Genomic DNA, 25,417 nt, shown 5'->3' on the forward strand with positions numbered 1-25,417 from the left:
ACGGTTTTATCATTCAGCAGAGTCCATCTACCTCACTAGATCTGCCCCCACCCGTTCGCCAGCCCTATTGGCAGACCAACCTAGCTGACAACCACGCCCACCCCCTCCAGCCACAGCCCCGTGAACTGCCTGATCACATCATATCCGGCTATTTAAAGGTCCAGATCGGACATACGAGCACAGAGGTGCCAAGCCTGATCTGGACCTTTAGCTGGTAAGTGACATTTACTGTAATGCGTTGTATGTAAATACTCTATACATGTTTATATATTCTGTGCTTGTTCTTCTCCCCACTCCACCCTTCCTCCCTCAGCTCACATTATAATATACACCTCCTTGGCCTCTCTGACCGTCCACAGCCAGGTTACCTATTTGAGGCTATTCCCGATACGTTTCCCTGTATCCCCCCCCCCCCCCCATCTCCCCTTATATCACTCCTTCCCTTATTCAACAATCTTTTCAACACTCGGGCTGTTTACTAGGATACGAACTATCCATAGTCACCATAACATGTACCACCCCACACACTGAGCAATAATTGTATACCAAATCCCCCCATAAAATATTATGGCAGTAATTTCCCATATGTACAAATATACACACACAGCTTTCTGATAAGGTATTTTATGTTTATCTCTGTCATTTGTAGTGTGATACTCCTGTTGTTTAATGCCTGAAGAAGCGGGATCTTGCCCGTGAAACACGTTGCAGTGTACCTTGGAGTATGTGAATAAATCGTTTTTGAATTCAATCAACGGCATTGAGTCGGTTTTGGGTTGGTTGGTCCACCACCACCACCTGATTATTTTAAACTTTTTATTGCATTTTTATTGCATTTTATTCTGTTGGCGCCTCTGTACATCGATATATTCTTCTTCTATATCTTCTTCTTCTATATCTTCTTCTTCTTCTTCTCCTTCTTCTTCTTCTCCTTCTCCTTCTTCTTCTTCTTTTTCTATATTTTCTTCTTCTTCTTCTTCTTTTTCTTCTTCTTTTTCTTCTATATCTTCTTCTATATCTTCTTCTTCTTCTTCTTCTCCTTCTATATCTTCTTCTTCTTCTCCTTCTTCTTCTTCTATATCTTCTTCTTCTTCTTCTTCTTCTATATCTTCTTCTTCTTCTTCTTCTTCTTCTTCTTCTTCTTCTATAAAACCCCTCTTGAAGTAACCATCACTACAGATCCTGATTCTGTGACCAACTACAGACCTGTGGCAAACGTACCATTCCTATCAAAAGTTATCGAGAAAGCAGTCGCCAACCAGCTAGAAGTCAGACTTACAGATAACAACATTTTTGATACTTTTCAGTCAGGATTCAGGAAAAGGCACAGCACTGAAACGGCATTAGTCCAAGTAATGAATGATCTACTTACTGCAAGGGACAAGGGTGATTGCTCAATTCCGATTCTTCTTGATTTGTCTGCAGCATTTGATACTGTGGATCATGAAATACTAATCCAGCGACTGAAGAATTACTGGGGCCTAAGGGGTACTGTTCTTAGCTGGTTTCAGACCTTCCTATCTGGCAGGACACAGCAAATTTGTCTGGGCACACATTACTCTAATCCAGTGCCACTGGATTATGGAGTTCCACAGGGTTCTGTACTATCGTCATTACTCTTTGCAGTCTATATGCTCCCACTGGGCAAAATATTCCAGAACTATGGCCTAGGATACCATTGTTATGCAGATGACACACAACTGTATCTGTCCTTCAAGCCAGGTACCCAAGACCCATCAGCATCCATAAATGCGTGTCTAGTGGATTTACAAAATTGGATGAACACCAGCTGGTTGAGGCTGAACTCTGACAAAACAGAGGTGTTGGTGGTAGGTGGTCCACACATGATGGAGAAAGTTCAAAATGCTCACCACCTCAAACTAGTATTTGGGGGATATACCGTACAGTATAAAGACTCTGTGCGAAACCTTGGGGTGATCCTGGATGGAAATCTAAAACTCAAACAGCAGATATCAGCTGTCGTCAAGTCTTCCTTCTTCCATCTAAGAAATATAGCGAAAATCAAACATCTTATCCCAGCTAAAGACCTACCTGCCCTGGTTTATAGAGATGTAGCGAACGGTTCGCCGGCGAACGGTTCCAGGTGAACTTAGGGGGTTCGCGTTCGCCTGCACCAGGCGAACTTTTACGGAAGTTCGATTTGCCACATAATGCACTATGAGGGTCAACTTTGACCCTCTGCATCACAGTCAGCAGGCACATTGTAGCCATTCAGGCTACACTAAGCCCTGGAGCCCCCCCCCCCCCTTATATAAGGCAGGGTCCGGCAGCCATTACACTCACTCGTGTGCCTGCTAGAGAAAGGAAAGGGACAGCTGCTGCAGACTTTTTCTCCTAGGAACAGATTAGTTAGGTTTTAGGCTGCTTTGCTTGCTCCTGACTGATTATTATTGCTTTTAAAGCACCCATCAACAGCAACAGTTCTTTTCAGAGCTCATCCTGTACATATTTTTTTTTCTGTGTGTCAAACTGACACTTTTGTTGCATGCACAGCCTTGCTAATTGATAGTGTGTGTGCCACTGCCAGCAGCCCAGCACATTCAGTGACTACCTGTGTGTGTGACAGGGAGCTGCACATTGTACTACCCAGTACTGCATATACCCCAGTACCTGTTGTGTTTACTTAACCCACCTCATCACTGCATATACCTAGCTTTGTGTTGAGTGAACCCAGCTCACTGCATCTAACTACCTGTTGTGTTGAGTGAACCCACCTGGCCACCTCACTGCATCTAACTACCTGTTGTGTTGAGTGAACCCACCTGGCCACCTCACTGCATCTAACTACCTGTTGTGTTGAGTGAGAACCCACCTCACTGCATCTTAAGTACCTTTACTGTTCAGTGAACCCAGCTCACTGCATCTTACTACCTGTTGTGTTGAGTGAGAACCCACCTCACTGCATCTTAAGTACCTTTAATGTTCAGTGAACCCAGCTCACTGCATCTTACTACCTGTTGTGTTGAGTGAGAACCCACCTCACTGCATCTTAACCTCCTTGGCGGTAATCCCGAGCTGAGCTCGGGGTATGCCGCCGGAGGTCGCCGCTCAGGCCCTGCTGGGCCGATTTGCAATCTGAAAAAAGCAGCACACGCAGCCGGCACTTTGCCAGCCGCGTGTGCTGCCCGATCGCCGCCGCGGAAAGAGGGTCCCCCCTTAAGTAACACTTGTTTTGGGGGTGAATGATGCAAGAAACATCTTTTTTTCCAAGTAACAACAGCAAGTGATTATGTAGGGATGTTCCTTAAAAAAAAACAAAAGGTGGAAAGAGAAGTTGTGTCCAAAATTCTGTTCAGTACTGTATATACTTCTTCTTATTATTATTCTATATCTTCTTCTTCTTCTTCTTCTATATAAAAAGAACAAACCGAGAGCCCGATATGGCGTTATGGACACGGAATAAATGAGAAGTAAGTATTATACTTACAGACATGGGTTACCACTCAGGCAACCACTGTAAAGGCAGGTGGGGAGATTAGACCTGTCCCCACTCAAGATTAAGATGTCGCTCTCTGTGGTAGATGGAAAGGAGGGTGTATCACCCTTCCACCAAGGGGGGAAAACTGGATATATCGATGTACAGAGGCGCCAACAGAATAAAATGCAATAAAAATGCAATAAAAAGTTTAAAATAATCAGGTGGTGGTGGACCAACCAACCCAAAACCGACTCAATGCCGTTGATTGAATTCAAAAACGATTTATTCACATACTCCAAAGCTTTTCACGGGCAAGATCCCGCTTCTTCAGGCATTAAACAACAGGAGTATCACACTACAAATGACAGAGATAAACATAAAAGACCTTATCAGAAAGCTGTGTGTGTATATTTGTACATATGGGAAATTACTGCCATAATATTTTATGGGGGGATTTGGTATACAATTATTGCTCAGTGTGTGGGGTGGTACATGTTATGGTGACTATGGATAGTTCGTATCCTAGTAAACAGCCCGAGTGTTGAAAAGATTGTTGAACAAGGGAAGGAGTGATATAAGGGGAGATGGGGGGGGGGGGGGGGGATACAGGGAAACGTATTGGGAATAGCCTCAAATAGGTAACCTGGCTGTGGACGGTCAGAGAGGCCAAGGAGGTGTATATTATAATGTGAGCTGAGGGAGGAAGGGTGGAGTGGGGAGAAGAACAAGCACAGAATATATAAACATGTATAGAGTATTTACATACAACGCATTACAGTAAATGTCACTTACCAGCTAAAGGTCCAGATCAGGCTTGGCACCTCTGTGCTCGTATGTCCGATCTGGACCTTTAAATAGCCGGATATGATGTGATCAGGGGGCTGTGGCTGGAGGGGGTGGGCGTGGTTGTCAGCTAGGTTGGTCTGCCAATAGGGCTGGCGAAGGGGTGGGGGCAGATCTAGTGAGGTAGATGGACGCTGCTGAAGGGGGTGTGTCTGATTTAGGTGACGGAGCGGTGCGCCGAATGCGTCAAGCCGCATATAGTCATTGCGCATGCGTAGGTTACGCTTAATCTCCCTGCGCATGCGTCAGTTACGAGAGATGCCACGTGGGTAGTGAAGGGTACTGGGTGCGCAGTGCGCCTGCGTCTGAGTCTATAGTAATAGCAACCCCGCACGGTTTCGTATTACCTTTGTCGAATCCATCCCACACCACCACTCAGACTCTTTTGACTCCCTCAAAAAAAGAAAAATGTATTGGATACAAATTCTCAAAACGCTATCTCCAGACGGTCTCAATGAAGCACTGGAGAAAATCTACTAGCTCCACTCATCAAATTATTACCGATTTCTCTTTTTAATTTTGCGCTCTCTTTTTTATCAGTTTTTAGTTTATTTATATTTCTCTTTTAAGACGGTTTTATCATTCAGCAGCGTCCATCTACCTCACTAGATCTGCCCCCACCCGTTCGCCAGCCCTATTGGCAGACCAACCTAGCTGACAACCACGCCCACCCCCTCCAGCCACAGCCCCGTGAACTGCCTGATCACATCATATCCGGCTATTTAAAGGTCCAGATCGGACATACGAGCACAGAGGTGCCAAGCCTGATCTGGACCTTTAGCTGGTAAGTGACATTTACTGTAATGCGTTGTATGTAAATACTCTATACATGTTTATATATTCTGTGCTTGTTCTTCTCCCCACTCCACCCTTCCTCCCTCAGCTCACATTATAATATACACCTCCTTGGCCTCTCTGACCGTCCACAGCCAGGTTACCTATTTGAGGCTATTCCCGATACGTTTCCCTGTATCCCCCCCCCCCCATCTCCCCTTATATCACTCCTTCCCTTATTCAACAATCTTTTCAACACTCGGGCTGTTTACTAGGATACGAACTATCCATAGTCACCATAACATGTACCACCCCACACACTGAGCAATAATTGTATACCAAATCCCCCCATAAAATATTATGGCAGTAATTTCCCATATGTACAAATATACACACACAGCTTTCTGATAAGGTCTTTTATGTTTATCTCTGTCATTTGTAGTGTGATACTCCTGTTGTTTAATGCCTGAAGAAGCGGGATCTTGCCCGGGAAACACGTTGCAGTGTACCTTGGAGTATGTGAATAAATCGTTTTTGAATTCAATCAACGGCATTGAGTCGGTTTTGGGTTGGTTGGTCCACCACCACCACCTGATTATTTTAAACTTTTTATTGCATTTTTATTGCATTTTATTCTGTTGGCGCCTCTGTACATCGATATATTCTTCTTCTATATCTTCTTCTTCTATATCTTCTTCTTCTTCTTCTCCTTCTTCTTCTTCTCCTTCTCCTTCTTCTTCTTCTTCTTCTTCTTCTTCTTTTTCTATATTTTCTTCTTCTTCTTCTTCTTCTTCTTCTATATTTTCTTCTTCTTCTTCTTCTTCTTCTTCTTCTTCTTCTTCTTCTTCTTCTTCTTCTTCTTCTTCTTCTTCTTCTTCTTCTTCTTCTTCTTCTTCTTCTTCTTCTTCTTCTTCTTCTTTTTCTTCTATATCTTCTTCTATATCTTCTTCTTCTTCTCCTTCTTCTTCTATATCTTCTTCTTGTTCTCCTTCTTCTTCTTCTATATCTTCTTCTTCTTCTTCTTCTATATCTTCTTCTTCTTCTTCTTCTTCTTCTTCTTCTTCTTCTTCTTCTTCTTCTTCTTCTTCTTCTTCTTCTTCTTCTTCTTCTTCTTCTTCTTCTTCTTCTTCTTCTTCTTCTTCTTCTTCTTCTTCATCTTCTTTTTCTATATCTTCTTCTTATTATTATTTTCTATTTCTTCTTCTTCTTTTTCTATATCTTCTTCATATTACTATTTTTCTATTTCTTCTTCTTCTTCTTCTTTTTCTATATCTTCTTCTTCTATATCGTCTTCTTCTTCTTCACTTATTTCTCTTCTATATATTTTTTTTAAAGAAATGCAGCTATTTTTGAGCGTAATAAATAGCTGGTGGCGCATGGTGGAAGCGCCATTGTATGTGCTCCCTGGCAGTGGAAACACACAGACAGCAGGAGGTAAATTCAGCAGCAGCAGCAGGAGGAGGATGATTGTGTGGCAGCAGGCAGTCAATGAGGCAGGCAGCGAGACATAATAGGCTGTGGAACCTAGCGGTGGTACCAGGCCGTAAATACACAGCATGAGGTTCCAGACAGCGGTCGTGAAGCCTACATCGTGTCCAATACACAACTGGGACAACACAGTTTTCAACCCGGACACCTCTAAAAATAATATCACAAAGTATTAAAAAGTATATATATTTTTTTCTTCGTTTTTTTAAAGAAATGCAGCTATTTTTGAGCGTAATAAATAGCTGGTGGCGCATGGTGGAAGCGACATTGTATGTGCTCCCTGGCAGTGGAAACACACAGACAGCAGGAGGTAAATTCAGCAGCAGCAGCAGGAGGAGGATGATTGTGTGGCAGCAGGCAGTCATGGAGGCAGGCAGCGAAACATAATAGGCTGTGGTACCTAGCGGTGGCACCAGCCCATAAATACACAACAGGAGGTCCCAGACAGCGGTCGTGCAGCCCACATCGTGTCCAATACACAACTGGGACAACACAGTTTTCAACCCAGGCACCTCAGAAAAATTAAACCTTTTTTTTTTTTAATGTTTTTTATTTTTTTTTTTACAGCAAATTACACAGATATAGCTATTGTTGGACGTAATAGCTGGTGGCAGAGTGGCAGCAGAAGGTAAATCTGTGCACCCTGGCAGTGGGAAACAGACCGACAGCAGCAGCAGCAGCAGGAGGAATGGAGGAGTAGTGTGAGTGTGGCAGCAGGCAGGCAGCGTGACATAATAGCCCTGGTACCTAGCGGTGATACCAGGGCTGTAAATAAACACAACAGGAGGTCCCAGACAGCGGTCGTGCAGCCCACATCGTGTCCAATACACAAATGGGACAACACAGTTTTCAACCCGGGCACCTCAGAAAAATTAAACCTTTTTTTTTTAAATGTTTTTTTTTTTTTTTTTTTACAGCAAATTACACAGATATAGCTATTGTTGGACGTAATAGCTGGTGGCAGAGTGGCAGCAGAAGGTAAATCTGTGTACCCTGGCAGTGGGAAACACAGACAGACAGCAGAAGGGCAGTACACAGCAGCCCACTGTAGGTGTAAAATGTGTGGCTACAAGCGACGTAATAGTCAAACTGAACCAGGCTGGATTAGTAGTGAGCAGGAGCCAGGAGGTGGTAAAGGGTGGTAAGGCATATTAACGATGGTTCCTGCAGCCAGTTCATGTCCCCCTCTCGCCGACAACAGGGGCCAGGAACTCGCCTTCCACCCACGCCTGGTTCATCTTGAGAAACGTCAGTCTGTCCACAGACTTGTGAGACAGACGTGAGCGTTTCTCGGTGACCACGCCACCAGCTGCACTGAAGCAGCGCTCGGACAGCACGCTGGAAGGGGGACAGGACAGCACTTCCAGGGCGTACTGTGCCAGCTCGCTCCAGATCTCCAGGCGCTTGACCCAATACTCCATGGGATCAACAGGGGCATCGCTGTCAAGCCCGCTGTAGGACCCCATGTAGTCAGCCACCATGCGGGTCAGGCGCTGGCTGTGACCGGAGGAGGATGCTGCTGCATGCACCTCCTCTCTAGTCACTGCTGGAGCCTCTACAGTCCTGTAGAGCTCGTTGCTGAGAGACAGCAGGTCTGTGGGGCGCTTGCTGCTGGATGCAGGCACCTGCTGCTGCCTCTGTGCTGGCTGGACAGTGGGGGTGGAAGGCTGGGGGAAGGCTTCCTCCAAGCGCTCAACAAGGGCCTGCTGCAAGCTCCTTATTTGTTGCGCTGGGTCTCCTCCTGCAGGAGGCAGGAACTGGCTAAACTTCCCCTTGAGGCGCGGGTCCAACATCATGCTGATCCAGATGTCCTCCCTCTGCTTCATCTGGATCACCCTGGGGTCCTTGCGCAGGCACGTCAGCATGTGCTCTGCCATTGGAAAGAGGCGGGCCACGTGTGCTGGCACATCGACGGCAGTGTGTCCTCATCCTCCTCCTCTGCCGCCTCATCCTCCCTCCACCCCCGCACCAACTCAGCTGCACTGTGCTGATCCCCCTCATCAGCAGCAAGGTCAGGGACCTCCACCAAGTCCTCCTCCTCCTCCCCCTCAGAGGTGGACTGTGCAGCTGCATGCCGCTCCTGCTGGGCCAAGGCTGCCGCTCCCTGTTCCAGCAAAGCATCGAGGGCCCTGTTCAGCAGACAAACCAGGGGCACCCACTCGCACACCATAGCATGGTCCCTGCTCACCATGTTGGTGGCCTGCAGAAAGGGAGCCAGCACTAAGCACACCTGCTGCATGTGCCCCCAGTCGTCATCGGGGACGATGGATGTTGCTGGTCTTGTCCCTTTTCTGAGCGGCGGACACAGTGGCCAGGGCAAGGTACTGGTTGACAGCGTGCTTCTGTTCAACCAGACGCTCCAACATCGCCAGGGTGGAGTTCCAGCGAGTTGGAACGTCAAGGATCAGCCGATGGCGTGGCAGCTCCAGCTCCTTTTGCATGTCTTCCAGGCTCGCAGAGGCTGCAGCCGAGCGCCGGAAGTGACGCACAACATTCCTTGCCATTTTCAGCAGTTCGCCCATCCCCTGGTAGGTGCGCAAGAACTTCTGCACCACCAGGTTCAGCACGTGGGCAAGACAGGGGATGTGGGTCAGGTTTCCCCTGTCGATTGCGGCAACCAGATTGGCCCCATTGTCGGCCGCCACCTCTCCGACTCTGAGGCCTCTGGGGGTCAGCCAAATCCTCTCCTGCTCCTGGAGTTTGGCCAACACATGGGTTGCCGTCAGTTTGGTCTTCCCAAGGCTGACCAACTACAGCAGCGCTTGGCAGTGGCGTGGCTTCACGCTGCTGCTGAGGCGGGGGGTTTGGCCAGGTGTGCCGGAGGATGGCAGAGGATCGGAGGAACCTGCTGCAGTTCCCCTGACCCTGCGGGGTGGCACCACCCACTGTGTTGCTGCTGCTGCTGTGTCCGCTGCTGCTCTCCCATCCTCACCCCCTTCCACCAAGCTGACCCAGTGGAAAGTGAAGGACAGGTAGCGGCCTGTCCCGAAGCGGCTGCTCCAGGAGTCCATGGTGACGTGGACCCTTTCACCAACCGCGTGCTCCAGCCCTCGCTCCACATTGGCCATGACAAAGCGGTGCAGTGCAGGCATGACTTGGCGGGCGAAGAAGTGTCTGCTGGGGAGCTGCCAGTCTGGGGCTGCACAAGCAAGCAGCACACGCATGTCGCTCCCCTCCTGCACGAGTGTGTACGGCAGGAGTTGGGAGCACATGGCCCGTGCCAGCAAGCCGTTCAGCTGCCGCACGCGACGGCTGCTGCCAGGCAGAGCCCTAACCACCCCCTGGAAGGACTCGCTCAAAAGGCTCTGGCGTTGCCTTTTGCTAGCACGGGAACCAGCGGAGACAGCAGAGGAGGCTACTGAGGACTGGCTGCCAGAACAGGCCTCAGTGTCGGCAGCAGGAGTTGCAGAGGGGGGAGGAGCAGTGCGTTTCCGCACTCCTGCTGGTGGTGCTGGAGGAGCAGGAGGGCGGGTGGCTGCTGTTGCTGCTGCTGCTGCTGAAGGCTGTGCAGTGATGGGTGTGGTGCCACTGCCAGCACCAGATGCCTTCAGCCTCTGGAACTCCTCATGCTGGTGGTAATGTTTAGCAGCAAGATGGTTGATCAGAGAGCTGGTGCTGAACTTTAAGGGGTCTGCACCTCTGCTCAACTTCCGCTGACAGTGGTTGCAAGTGGCGTACTTGCTGTAAACTGTGGGCATGGTGAAAAATTGCCAGATCGGTGACAAGAAAACCCCCCTACGGCCTGGAGCCGCTGCTGCCTGTCTCCCTGTGGTTGGGGGGGGAGCTTGGGTGCGGCTGGTGGTGGTACTGGCAGATGCTGCTACTGCTGAGCCTGAGACACCAGCAGGCTGTGGGACCTGCCTACTGCTGCCAATGCTTGCAATGATGCGCCTCCTTGCAAGGCCCACAAGCGCATTCTCCTCCTCCTCCTCAGAGCTGCTGATGATGACATCCCCAGGTGCTGGTGGTGGCGGCACCCAGTCTTTGTCTGTCACCCCGTCATCATCATCATCATCATCCTCCCCCTCCTGAAACATGTCCTGCTGGGATGATGACCCCCCAAACTCCTCTCCTGATGCATGGATGGGCTGCTTGACTGTCGCCACAGTCTTGCTGTCCAATCCCTCCTCCCCCAAAGTGCCCATCAGCATCTCCTCCTCAAAATCGCCAACAACAGCAGACAATTTACTCATGATGCCTTAGGTCAAAAGACTGCTGAATGACAGATCGCCAACTGACGGTGAACTGGCCTCCTCCCCCGTCCCTGCTGGGCGGCTGCTGCGAACAGGGGTGGTGGTGGTGGTGAGGGTGGAGGCCTCGAATGCAGAGCTGATGGCGGGCTGCTCATCCTCCGTCATCAGTTGCACCACAGTGGCTGCATCCTTTTCCTCAATGGGACGTTTCCGACCCAGCTGGAGGAAAATAGGAGCAGGTACTACACGCTGCTGCTGCTGCTGTGTCTCTGCAGCGTGAGTTGCAGATGCTCCTGCTGGGCGGCGCCCAAGGCGTCCACGGCCGGTGGCTATAGGCGGAATGTTAGCCACTGACGCAGCTGCTGCTGCTGCGGAACTGGGCATGGTGGCGCGGCCGCGGCTTGCCACAATGCTGCTCCCTCTCCTCCTGATTCCCTTGCTGCCCTTCCTCTTGCCCAAACCGCGCTGGCTGCCACTTCCAGACATCTTAGATGTTTTGGGCGTAAACAAAAGTTTTTTAAAAGGGCGGGTGAAAAAGTGGGGTACTTTAATGGAGTGGGTTAGTGGGTGAGGTGACACTAATCACTAAGTGATTAGATCGCTAAGTGATTACTAGTACAGTACAAATACAAAATACAATAATTCAGTAATCAGTAAGTGTGAACAGTGAACATTGAGTGTGTCCCCTAGTACACTAACTAGAAAATACAATAATCAGTAGTAATCAGATTCAGTAGAAGGAAATAGAGTGTGTGTGTACACTACAGACAGTGCACGCACACACACACGCAGGTGCTAGCCTATGAACAGTGACTGAGTGTCCCTAGTACAGTAAGTACAAGCAACTAGAAAATACAATAATCAGATTCAGTAGTAATAATCAGATGATTCAGTAGAAGGGAATACTATGTACTGTGTACACTACAGACAGTGCACGCACACACACACACAGGAGCTATGAACAGTGACAGTGAGCAGGGGAGGACTGGCCAGGGGGGAAGGGGGGAGATTTCCCCCCAGGCTGCCTCTCATTTAATGATTTAGGGCTGGTGCAGGGCCTGCTGCATTTAGGTTTTTGTATAAGGTGAACCACTAGGCTGGCTGAGGGAAATAAAAGCCCAATTAGCAATTAGAGGGTGGGAAAGCTAGTAAATATACATGGCATGATGCAGAGCAAAGCCTTGCCTGGAGGGTCAGTGGGAATAAAAAAAACTCTGCCTGCTCTCTCACCATCATTGCTCCCAACTGTCCCTCTTTTGAAGGGACAGTCCCTCTTTGGATGTGTGTATGTGTGTGTGTGTGTGGGGGGGGGGGGGGCCTTGGGGAATTAAGGTGGCCATACATCTGTCGACTCGGTGATCAACCAACTGTTTTGATAATTACTATCGACTTGGATGAAAATCAGTGCTGCCACAAGCTTGCCTAACTAATCAACAACTTTTTGTTTTGGAGTGGAAATTGGTAGAATCTGAGATGCTGGGAAATCTCAGGCTGATGTGGTTAATCCGGTGCACATCGGTAACAGAGTGCGATAATCACGAACAACGAACACGGCCGAAACCCCTGGCTGTCGTCTCTCCAAATGTACTATGTGACACCCGATGCTTGTGCAGTTATATTTTACCTGTCACGCTGTTCTGTAAGTGTCTTTGCTGTATTTCCGCATGGGCGCCCCATGTGACTAGCGGCATACAGCAAGTGGGGCGCATGTGTGACACCATTTATGCTGAGGCTACCATGAACACGGGCCTCTAGTTTGTGTTTTCCCCCTAGGCCAAAAGGTCCCAGTCCTCCCCTGACAGTGAGTGTCCCTAGTACAGTAGTATAATAACTACAAAATACAATAATCACTCAGTAAGTAAAGGACAAGACAGAGGACAGGAGGACAGCTGCCCACACAGGCAAGGCCCTGAGGCCTAAAGCTGTGTAAGCTTGCCTGCAGCAGCAGCTGTCTCTATGTAATACACAAGCTACTAACTAAAATACAATCTCTATCTAGCTAACAACAATATAGGTGTATATAGCAGGTGTATGTGAGCAAAAACGCTAGGTAATTGACCACTGTAGAGCACTTACTAAGCCAAAGCACAAAGGAGCAGATCTCTCTCTGTACAAGTCTCAGGCAAGGACGGAAAAACCGAACATGGAGGCTGCTATTTATAGGGTAGGGGCTGGCCAGGGTCCCCCTCTGTGATTAGCTGCCGTCAGAGGGCCTAGGAGCCCTCTGATCGGCTCTAAGGACATCAATCTGGGCTATGACGCTATTCGAGCTCGGTATTCGAGCTTGAATAGCGCTGTTTGCTCGAATAGCTCGAATAGTGAGTGGGCTATTCGAGTTCACTCGAATAGCCCATTCGAATAGCTGCAGCTATTCGAGCTCGGTATTCGACCTCGAATAGCTGAAAAAGAGCTTGAATATTCGAGCTACTCGAATATTCGAGCTCTGCTGAGCATCCCTGACTGCGAGCAGCGAGGATGAACCCTTGCTCTACTGGTTGCGCATGCTTGACCTGTGGCCAGAGCTGTCCCAATTTGCCATACAACTTCTCTCTTGAGCTGCCGCAAGTGTCCTGTCAGAAAGGACCTTCAGTGCAGCTGGAGGCATTGTCACTGAGAAGAGAAGTCGCCTAAGTCATGACAGTGTTCAGTACCTGACCTTTATCGAAATGAACGAGGCATGGATCCCTGAGGGCTATTGCACGACCGAAGACTAAGTCAGTCCCCACAGACAGCATCTCTGCCTGCAAGCCGTTTGACTGCCTTCTCCGCCACCACCAGGGTCCAGGACTCTAGGCGGATTCCAGAATTTTTAAGGCCGCTGCTAGCAGCGGCCGCTATACTAATTTTTCTTGGGCATGCACATGACTGCCTAATTTTTATGGCTGAACTGCAGGCAGCTGCAACAATAAACAAAAGGCACATGCCTTTTGTTTATTGTTGCAGCTGCCTGCAGTTCAGCCAGCGCCCCTTCCATACATGTGCCCATCCCCCTTCGTGATCATTACCTTGCCGTGGTGAAGGGGCTTGCGTATCACAATGAAGCAATGACCGCCGGCTATATGAGTGTCTCGGGTGGGGGTGGCACACCAAAGATAATAAGGTAGTTGTTTCATTGCGGTCAGACCAAATTTGATCAGCTGGACAGTCACTGTTCTGTCATTCAGCTACATCAGCCGGGCGAGCACATGGGCTGAAAAGCCACCATCACCTGCACTCTCGTCATGGTGCGCACCAGTCCAGCACGGCCGTCACTACACAAACGGCTGTTTGCAGTCACTGCATACCTTTCACTGCATCTGTGACTGCACATTATACCTGGCAGTCAGTGCATAACTTGCACTTGAATGGATACAGTTTCAAACAATTTAAAAATACAACCATCTAAAATTTCAAACAATTTAAAAATACAACCATCTAAAGTTTCAAACAATTTAAAAATACAACCATCTACATTTTCAAACAATTTACAAAAATGTCAACAAAAATTGCCCTCCGTAAAACATTCTTGGCAAATGCTTTCGACTTGGTTTGTCTTCCGCTGGCTCAAGGGTCCATCTGACCACAGATGCCTGGTCTGCAAAGCACGGTCAGGGCAGCTACAGCATGGGTCTCAGCAGGCTCCCACTTCGGGCCGGAATCCAACCTTCATTTCCCGCGGTGACAATGGCAGACTTGCCCTCCATAACGGATTCCCGTTAAAGGATTTAAAGTTGATTCATTACAATTAGGGCCTCAAAGTCCTGTATTGCATGCCTGCCTGCTGCCCTCCTTAGATGTGCAGTGGCAAGTACACAGCAAGTAGAAAATGTAATTTAAAAACAAAACGTAAGCTTTTTAACAGTGCCATGGAAAGTTGAGAAGGAAGTCATACATTACCTGACATCATTGAGTGAGGAAGAGCAATCTCGCCATGTTGCGCAGTAGTCCAGCATGGTCGTCACAACACACAACAAACAGCTATTTGCGGTGCGTTACACAGTGAGTTTGGTGTGTCAGTGTGAAGCAGTACTCTAATTACACTCCCTGATTGATGAATACACATGCAAGATGTTTTAAAGCACGTTAGGCCTGCAATTTAGCATTCAATGTGATTTCTGTCCTTAAAACGCTGCTTTGCGTCACATCCAGATTTTTCCCCGGGACTTTTGGCATGTATTCCACTCCGCGATGCCCCCCTCCAGGTATTAGACACCTTGAAACATCTTTTCCATCACTTTTGTGGCCAGCATAATTTTTTCTATTTTTCAAAGTTCGTCTCCCCATTGAAGTCTATTGCGGTTCGCAAACTTTTCCGCGAACCGAACCTTCCGCGGAAGTTCGCGAACCTGGTTCCCAAATCTAAAATCAGAGGTTCGGCCCATCTCTATCAGTCACCAGGCAACACCTCACCAGTGGAGCTGGTGAGAATAATAAATAAAGAACGGGTGCTCATCAGTGGAACTGATGAGCCTCAGAAACCACACAGACTAGGCCCCTTCAGAGGTGCTGGCTGCCCCAAGCTGGAACTAATAAAGGCTAGACCCCTTCAGAGGTGCTGGCTGGCACTAGCTACTCGGTACTACTACATATGACCAGACCTCCAAGGGTACTGGGAATGTACTAACAGATACAATAACAGAATAGTTTGACAAGACCTCACCAGAGGTGCTGGTTAGGTACTATTGATACACTGACCGTAATAATAGAACTCAGAACTTTAATAGAATAACCAGGCCTCCCCAAAGGGGCTGGTGAGGCACTATCAGTGAACAGCCCGTACAATAAAGTACAAACCCCAGCAAGCTGGGGACGCTGGAACTAAGATATGGAATCTCCCGGGGAGCGGGTGATTCAAATAGCACTGCTACCTAGTGATCACCTGAGGAGCAGGCGATTAAGGCTGTACTGCAGCCTAGCAGAACCACTTCACCAGAGGAGCTGGTGAAGCTAACACCTCACCAGTGGCTAGGGCCCACTGGTGAGCAGAATGGTCAGGCAGGCAAGAGTCGGCAACAGAGAGGACAGTTTCAGAGCAGAACGTGAGGCAGAAGAGTAATCGGTAATCAGGCAGAGGTTCAGCAACTTTGAGGCAGATAGACGGAAGTGCAGAATCAGCAAGCAAGATCAGAGTCAGAGTTTAGCCAGAGTCATAGACAGGAAATCAATAACAATAATACAGTCAGATAAGCTAACAATAGATAGATGTATATCGCAATTATCGCATATACATCTATCATCAACAGGAACCTCACTATGATATACAAAATAAGCAATATCCTAATCTAGGTGTGAAGTCCTTGATTTCAACACCTGGGATCTATTCTAAGGTCTGAGCGCTAACACTGGATGCGACAACAAACAGCGCTAGACTGAAGCCCGAAGGCTTAAGAAGCAGAGGAGACCTCACTGGCACGCCCCCTGCTGCCAGCCAAGCCGTGAGTGCCCTCCGATGTCAGCTGACCAGCAGGTCAGCTGACGAGGCTTCTCCTCGCACAAAGGTCCTCTCTATGTGCGCGCCCGCGCGGGACAGCGACCTTGCAGGGAACAGACAGTCCTGTCCCCGGGGTCCTAGACACCAGAGGGACGGGCAGGGGCCCAGAGGCAGCCGCGGTGGCTATGCAGTCCTCGTTACAGCGCCTCTGTTACGCCTGTTATACTGTTGATCTAGTTCACCCTTGGTGGAGGGGTGTATCCCCATCTTCTGTCTACAGAGAGCGACTTTTTAGACCTGAGTGGGGTCAGGTTATAATTCTCCCCACCTGCCTATCCAGTGGTTGCCTGTGTGGTAACCCACACTTGTGAGTATAATTTCATTTACACAAGATATCTTGATTTACTTAACATACTACACTAGATTGGGCTCTCGGTTTAATTTTTGTCTTTCAAGCCCCATGAATTCAGATCCGAATGTACTTGTGATTGTGGTCCAAATATTAACTGTTATTAACCGACAAAACCCGACGACTTTAACGGTTAATGGCAAAGCCCCCTTAACCACTTGAGGACCTAGGGCTTTCTACCCCTTAAGGACCGGCCACTTTTTTTCCATTCAGACCACTGCAGCTTTCACGGTTTATTGCTCGCTCATACAACCTACCACCTAAATGAATTTTGGCTCCTTTTCTTGTCACTAATAAAGCTTTCTTTTGATGCTATTTGATTGCTCCTGCGATTTTTACTTTTTATTATATTCATCAAAAAAGACATGAATTTTGGCAAAAAAATGATTTTTTTAACTTTCTGTGCTGACATTTTTCAAATAAAGTAAAATTTCTGTATACATGCAGCGCGAAAAATGTGGACAAACATGTTTTTGATAAAAAAAAACCCATTCAGTGTATATTTATTGGTTTGGGTAAAAGTTATAGCGTTTACAAACTATGGTGCCAAAAGTGAATTTTCCCATTTTCAAGCATCTCTGACTTTTCTGACCCCCTGTCATGTTTCATGAGGGGCTAGAATTCCAGGATAGTATAAATACCCCCCAAATGACCCCATTTTGGAAAGAAGACATCCCAAAGTATTCACTGAGAGGCATAGTGAGTTCATAGAAGATATTATTTTTTGTCACAAGTAAGCGGAAAATGACACTTTGTGAGGAAAAAAAAAAAAAAAAAAAGTTTCCATTTCTTCTAACTTGCGACAAAAAAAAATGAAATCTGCCACGGACTCACCATGCCCCTCTCTGAATACCTTGAAGGGTCTACTTTCCAAAATGGGATCATTTGTGGGGTGTGTTTACTGTCCTGACATTTTGGGGGGTGCTAAATTGTAAGCACCCCTGTAAAGCCTAAAGGTGCTCATTGGACTTTGGACCCCTTAGCGCAGTTAGGCTGCAAAAAAGTGCCACACATGTGGTATTGCCGTACTCAGGAGAAGTAGTATAATGTGTTTTGAGGTGTATTTTTACACATACCCATGCTGGGTGGGAGAAATATCTCTGTAAATGACAATTTGTTAATTTTTTTTACACACAATTGTCCATTTACAGAGATATTTCTCCCACTCAGCATGGGTATGTGTAAAAATACACCACAAAACACATTATACTACTTCTCCTGAGTACGGCGATACCACATGTGTGGCACTTTTTTGCACCCTAACTGCGCTAAAGGGCCCAAAGTCCAATGAGTACCTTTAGGATTTCACAGGTCATTTTGAGAAATTTCGTTTCAAGACTACTCCTCACGGTTTAGGGCCCCTAAAATGCCAGGGCAGTATAGGAACCCCACAAATGACCCCATTTTAGAAAGAAGACACCCCAAGGTATTCCGTTAGTAGTATGGCGAGTTCATAGAAGATTTTATTTTTTGTCACAAGTTAGCGGAAAATGACACTTTGTGAAAAAACACAATTAAAATCAATTTCCGCTAACTTTTGACAAAAAATAAAATCTTCTATGAACTCACCATACTCCTAACGGAATACCTTGGGGTGTCTTCTTTCTAAAATGGGGTCATTTGTGGGGTTCCTATACTGCCCTGGCATTTTAGGGGCCCTAAACCGTGAGGAGTAGTCTTGAAACGAAATTTCTCAAAATGACCTGTGAAATCCTAAAGGTACTCATTGGACTTTGGGCCCTTTAGCGCACTTAGGGTGCAAAAAAGTGCCACACATGTGGTATCGCCATACTCGGGAGAAGTAGTACAATGTGTTTTGGGGTGTATTTTTACACATACCCATGCTGGGTGGGAGAAATTTCTATGTAAATGGACAATTGTGTGTAAAAAAATCAAACAATTGTCATTTACAGAGATATTTCTCCCACTTAGCATGGGTATGTGTAAAAATACACCCCAAAACGCATTATACTACTTCTCCTGAGTACGGCGGTACCACATGTGTGGCACTTTTTTACACCCTAAGTACGCTAAGGGGCCCAAAGTCCAATGAGTACCTTTAGGATTTCACAGGTCATTTTTGTTTCAAGACTACTCCTCACGGTTTAGGGCCCCTAAAATGCCAGGGCAGTATAGGAACCCCACTAATGACCCCATTTTAGAAAGAAGACACCCCAAGGTATTCCGTTAGGAGTATGGTGAGTTCATAGAAGTTTTTATTTTTTTGTCACAAGTTAGCGGAAATTGATTTTAATAGTTTTTTTTCACAAAGTGTCATTTTCCGCTAACTTGTGACAAAAAATAAAATCTTCTATGAACTCACCATACTCCGTACGGAATACCTTTGGGTGTCTTCTTTCTAGAATGGGGTCATTTGTGGGGTTCCTATACTGCCCTGGCATTTTAGGGGCCCTAAACCGTGAGGAGTAGTCTTGAAACCAAATGTCGCAAAATGACCTGTGAAATCCTAAAGGTACTCATTGGACTTTGGGCCCCTTAGCGTACTTAGGGTGTAAAAAAGTGCCACACATGTGGTACCGCTGTACTCAGGAGAAGTAGTATAATTCGTTTTGGGGTGTATTTTTACACATACCCATGCTAAGTGGGAGAAATATCTCTGTAAATGACAATTGTTTGATTTTTTTACACACAATTGTCCATTTACATAGAAATTTCTCCCACCCAGCATGGGTATGTGTAAAAATACACCCCAAAACACATTATACTACTTTTCCTGAGTACGGCGGTACCACATGTGTGACACTTTTTTGCAGCCTAGGTGCGCTAAGGGGCCCAACGTCCTATTCACAGGTCATTTTGAAGCATTTGTTTTCTAGACTACTCCTCGCGGTTTAGGGCCCCTAAAATGCCAGGGCAGTATAGGAACCCCACAAGTGACCCCATTTTAGAAAGAAGACACCCCAAGGTATTCCGTTAGGTGTATGGCGAGTTCATAGAAGATTTTATTTTTTGTCACAAGTTAGTGAAAAATGACACTTTGTGAAAAAAAAACCAATAAAAATTAATTTCCGCTAACTTTTGACAAAAAATTAAATCTTCTATGAACTCGTCATACACCTAACATAATACCTTGGGGTGTCTTTTTTTTCTAAAATGGGGTCACTTGTGGGGTTCCTATACCGCCCTGGCATTTTACAGGCCCAAAACCGTGAGTAGTCTGGAAACCAAATGTCTCAAAATGACTGTTCAGGGGTATAAGCATCTGCAAATTTTGATGACAGGTGGTCTATGAGGGGGCGAATTTTGTGGAACCGGTCATAAGCAGGGTGGCCTTTTAGATGACAGGTTGTATTGGGCCTGATCTGATGGATAGGAGTGCTAGGGGGGTGACAGGAGGTGATTGATGGGTGTCTCAGGGGGTGGTTAGAGGGGAAAATAGATGCAATCCATGCACTGGGGAGGTGATCGGAAGGGGGTCTGAGGGTTTGGCCGAGTGATCAGGAGCCCACACGGGGCAAATTGGGGCCTGATCTGATGGGTAGGTGTGCTAGGGGGTGACAGGAGGTGATTGATGGGTGTCTCAAGGTGTGATTAGAGGGGGGAATGGATGCAAGCAATGCACTGGCGAGGTGATCAGGGCTGGGGTCTGAGGGCATTCTGAGGGTGTGGGCGGGTGATTGAGTGCCCTAGGGGCAGATAGGGGTCTAATCTGATAGGTAGCAGTGACAGGGGGTGATTGATGGGTAATTAGTGGGTGTTTAGGGTAGAGAATAGATGGAAACACTGCGCTTGGGTGGTGATCTGATGTCGGATCTGCGGGCGATCTATTGGTGTGGGTGGGTGATCAGTTTGCCCGCAAGGGGCAGGTTAGGGGCTGATTGATGGGTGGCAGTGACAGCGGGTGATTGATGGGTGGCAGTGACAGGGGGTGATTGATGGGTGGCAGTGACAGGGGGTGATTGATGGGTGATTGATAGGTGATTGACAGGTAATCAGTGGGTTATTACAGGGGAGAACAGATGTAAATATTGCACTGGCGAATTGATAAGGGGGGGGTCTGAGGGCAATCTGAGCGTGTAGGCGGTCGATTGGGTGCCCGCAAGGGGCAGATTAGGGTCTGATCTGATAGGTAACAGTGACAGGTGGTGATAGGGAGTGATTGATGGGTGATTGATGGGTAATTAGTGGGTGTTTAGAGGAGAGAATAGATGGAAACACTGCGCTTGGGTGGTGATCTGATGTCGGATCTGCGGGCGATCTATTGGTGTGGGTGGGTGATCAGATTGCCCGCAAGGGGCAGGTTAGGGGCTGATTGTTGGGTGGCAGTGACAGGGGGTGATTGATGGGTAATAGGTGATTGGCAGGTGATTGACAGGTGATCAGTGGGTTATTACAGGGAAGAACAGATGTAATTAATGCACTGGTGAATTGATAAGGGGGGGTCAGAGGGCAATCTGAGCGTGTGGGCGGGTGATTGGGTGCCCGCAAGGGGCAGATTAGGGTCTGATCTGATAGGTAAAAGTGACAAGTGGTGATAGGGGGTGATTGATGGGTGATTGATGGGTAATTAGTGGGTGTTTAGAGGAGAGAATAGATGTAAACAATGGATTTGGGAGGTGATCTGATGTCGGATCTGTGGGCGATCTATTGGTGTGGGGGGGTGATCAGATTGCCCGCAAGGGGCAGGTTAGGGGCTGATTGATGGGTGGCAGTGACAGGGGGTGATTGACGGGTGATTGATGGGTGATTGACGGGTGATTGACAGGTGATTGACAGGTGATTGACAGGTGATCAGGGGGATAGATGCATACAGTAAACAGGGGGGGGTGGTCTGGGGGGGGGGGGTCTGGGGAGAATCTGAGGGGTGGGGGGTGATCAGGAGGGGGCAGGGAGCAGGGGGGGGGATAAAAAAAAAATAGCGTTGACAGATAGTGACAGGGAGTGATTGATGGGTGATTAGGGGGGTGATTGGGTGCAAACAGGGGTCTGGGGGGTGGGCAGGGGGGGGGTCTGATGGGTGCTGTGGGCGATCTGGGGCGGGGGGGGGAGAAAATCAGTGTGCTTGGTGCAGACTAGGGTGGCTGCAGCCTGCCCTGGTGGTCCCTCGGACACTGGGACCACCAGGGCAGGAGGCAGCCTGTATAATACACTTTGTAAACATTACAAAGTGTATTATACACTTTGTATGCGGCGATCGCGGGGTTAACATCCCGCCGGCGCTTCCGTATAGCCGGCGGGATGTTGCGGCGAGCGAGCGGTGACAGGCGCCGGCGGAGGATCGCGTCACGGATGACGCGATCGCTCCGCCCATGCCCTTAAATGGACCGCCGCCTCTGTGGGTGAGGCCGTCCTGCAGGGCTCCACTTCCCCGCCGCCCCTGTGTAGTGGGCGGTCGGGAAGTGGTTAAATGCCAGAATCAACAAATTTGCAGATTATGTTAAGAAGAAAAGTGGGAGCAAGGGGAATATTTTTTTCAAAAAGACCTTATACTTTTTGAGAAAATCGAATTTAAATTTCAAAGGAAAAAGTATACATTTAAATCCGGTAATGACAGTTCTTAGGGAAACAATTCCCGCTGACTTTAGCAGTTAATAGCAAAGGCCCCTTACATCCCAGCAACACCAAATTTGCAGGATATGTTAAAAAGATAGAGGGAAACAATATTTAAAAAAAATGTAAAATTTACATTTTTTATGTTTAGAGTGTGGGAAATTAAATAAAAAATGGTATGGGGTTCCTCCTTCAGAGCCTCTGTAACCCCTTGTCTCCCATGCAGGCTGGGATAGCCAGAATGTGGAGCACCGGCCAACTGGGACTTCGCACCCTGAGCTATACCAGCCAACATGATCCATGCTATGGGGGGCTCTGGGGGAGAGGGGCGGCCAAGCCTTCCCCTCTCCCCCAAGCCCTTGTCCAATCCATGAACAAGGGGCTCTTCCCCACCTCCGGTGCCTCAGGAGGAGGTGGGGGGTGACGACTCTCTGGGGGGGGGGGATCATGGTGGCATCTGGGAGTCCCCTTTAAGAAGCAGACCCCAGATGCCAGCGCCCCTTCCTGGAGAAATGAGTATACCCCTTACCCATTTCCACAAAGGGTTAAATTAAATAAAAACACGACGAGAAAAGTATTTTATTAATCTTAATTAACCATAAATACTTACCTGTACCTTAAGTCTGAAAAAAAAATGAGTTTTACTCACCTGGGGCAATAGCAGCATAGGGGGCGATATTGTGGCTGGGAACGCGAAGAATCACTCGCGTTCCCAGACTGATGGCCGGCGATGGCAAAACCGGAAGTGGCCGCCGGTGGGGACAGGAAGATCGGAGGGACACGGCGAGGGCACCGATCAGCTGCAGGGGCTGAGGAAAGCCCCAGGTGAGTAAAACACTTTTTTTTTCAGACTTAAGGTTCACTTTAAAAAAAACTTCCCATGCCAATATCCTCGAAAAAGATCCCACTCCAATATCCTCTATCCTCTTGCGATCTTCTTAACACCTTGATTGAAGATCTCTGCCGACGAAGCCACACTCGTCGCTCCCTGTCGCATCTGTCAGCTATACTAAGTATAGCTAAGAGCGCATCTGCCTATGCGGATGCATTCCCGCTGGCTCTCGCTGTCCTCCCTGCCCCCCCCCCCCATGTCTGTCACCCTCACCAGGGATGCTCGGATGTGCCTCATCCACGAATTCGGCAATCCGCGTGGTTGCAAAAAAAAATCCGCATTCGGCCCCGCCGCATGCGGATTTTCATCCGCGTCCACGCAACCACGCGGATTTTCTGCCGTGAATGGCGTAATCACGCGTGGATTCCCGCCCGAAGGCGGATTTTCTTTTAACGTTAATAACAAAGCCCCCATACATGCTACAATCCCCCAAATTGCATGGATTATCGAGGTGATAAGGGGCAACATAACTTCAACATAAAAAATTCCCCCAAATTTTTTTTTCTAGAGAAAATGGATTTTAAAGTGAAATCAACACTTTAAATAGGGCTATTAATTGGTAATAAGTGGTTTTAAAAAGGGATATACGCGTTAAGCAGTCAAAGAGGTGAAGGCGAGTTCCAATGGCACTTGGCGGCGAAGGTACCGCTGGAGGAGGATGAGTGGCTGATGCCAAAAAGGCCCCAGAGAGGTTTTTGTAATTTTTTTTTTGTTTTTTTGCAGCAATTAGCAATGACATCGCAGCAGAGTTGTCAGTGGACACGGGCAGTGTGAACGCAGAGTGCAGTGGTGGTAGCGACTGAGTCAGGAGAAGGACTATGCGGGCGGTCAGTTCAGCAGCACAGAAGGACCACGGCAACATACTGGTAGTAGTAGTAGCAGCACAGCGTCATAGTGCTGGCCAAAAAATTAAATGCACCCGGTGACCCGGGCAGTGTGAACGCAGACAGAGTACATTGGTGGAAGCGACTGAGTCAGGAGGAGGAGGACAATGCGGGCGTTCAGTTCAGCAGCAGCAGCACAGAAGGACCATGGCAACATACTGGTGGTAGTAGTAGTAGCACAGTGTCATAGTGCTGGCCAAAAAATTAAATGCACCCGGTGACCCGGGCCGTGATAACGCAGACAGAGTGCATTGGTGGTACCGTGGTAGCGACTGAGTCAGGAGGAGGAGGAGGACAAAGCGGGCGTTCAGTTCAGCAGCAGCAGCAGCAGCAGCAGCACAGAAGGACCATGGCAACATACTGGTGGTAGTAGTAGCAGCACAGCGTCATAGTGCTGGCCAAAAATTTAAATGCACCCGGTGACCCGGGCAGTGTGAACGCAGAGTGCAGCAGCGGGAAGCGACTGAGTCAGGAGGAGGAGGACAATGCGGGCGGTCAGTTCAGAAGCAGCACAGAAGGACCATGCCAACATACTGGTGGTAGTAGTAGCAGTAGCAGCACAGCGTCATAGTGCTGGCCAAAAAATTAAATGCACCCGGTGACCCGGGCAGTGATAACGCAGACAGAGTAAATTGGTGGTACTGTGGTAGCGACTGAGTCAGGAGGAGGAGGAGGACAAAGCGGGCGTTCAGTTCAGCAGCAGCAGCAGCAGCACAGAAGGACCATGGCAACATACTGGTGGTAGTAGTAGCAGCACAGCATCATAGTGCTGGCCAAAAATTAAATGCACCCGGTGACCTGGGCAGTGATAACGCAGACAGAGTGCATTGGTGGTACCGTGGTAGCGACTGAGTCAGGAGGAGGAGGAGGACAAAGCGGGTGTTCAGTTCAGCAGCAACAGCAGCAGCAGCACAGAAGGACCATGGCAACATACTGGTGGTAGTAGTAGCAGCACAGCGTCATAGTGCTGGCCAAAAAATTAAATGCACCCGGTGACCCGGGCAGTGATAACGCAGACAGAGTACATTGGTGGAAGCGACTGAGTCAGGAGGAGGAGGACAATGCGGGCGGTCAGTTCAGCAGTACAGAAGGACCATGGCAACATACTGGTGGTAGTAGTAGTAGCACAGCGTCATAGTGCTGGCCAAAAAATTAAATGCACCCAGTGACCCGGGCAGTGTGAATGCAGAGTGTAGTAGCGACTGAGTCAGGAGGACAAAGCGGGCGGTCAGTTCAGCAGCTCAGAAGGAGGACCATGGAAACTTACTGGTAGTAGTACCATAACACCAAAAAATTAACCAAGGTAGGCACTAGGCAGGTAGTAACTGTCTTTATAAAGGCAGGCATAGTTAACAACAGCACATGCAGCCCTTCATGTCCCCCTGTGTCCGACAATAGGGGACAGGAACTCACCTTCCACCCAAGCCTGGTTGATTTTCAGGAAGGTGAGTTTGTCCACAGAGGCGTGGGAGAGCCGAGAGCGCTTCTCTGTGACCACGCTACCGGCCGCACTAAAGCATCTCTCTGAGAGGACACTGGAAGGAGGGCAGGATAGGAGTTCCAGGGCGTACTGG

The 25,417-nt window shown here is 48.2% G+C and overlaps 1 pseudogene; it reads right to left on the reverse strand.

The window, feature by feature from the left end:
- Positions 1–904: 904 nt before the first annotated feature.
- The window catches only part of LOC137562356 (uncharacterized protein NMB1333-like), a 40,847-nt pseudogene continuing 16,334 nt past the window's right edge, over positions 905–25,417 (reverse strand).

The sequence above is a fragment of the Hyperolius riggenbachi genome, chromosome 3 (genome assembly GCF_040937935.1).
Source record: "Hyperolius riggenbachi isolate aHypRig1 chromosome 3, aHypRig1.pri, whole genome shotgun sequence".
Lineage (NCBI taxonomy): Eukaryota > Metazoa > Chordata > Amphibia > Anura > Hyperoliidae > Hyperolius > Hyperolius riggenbachi.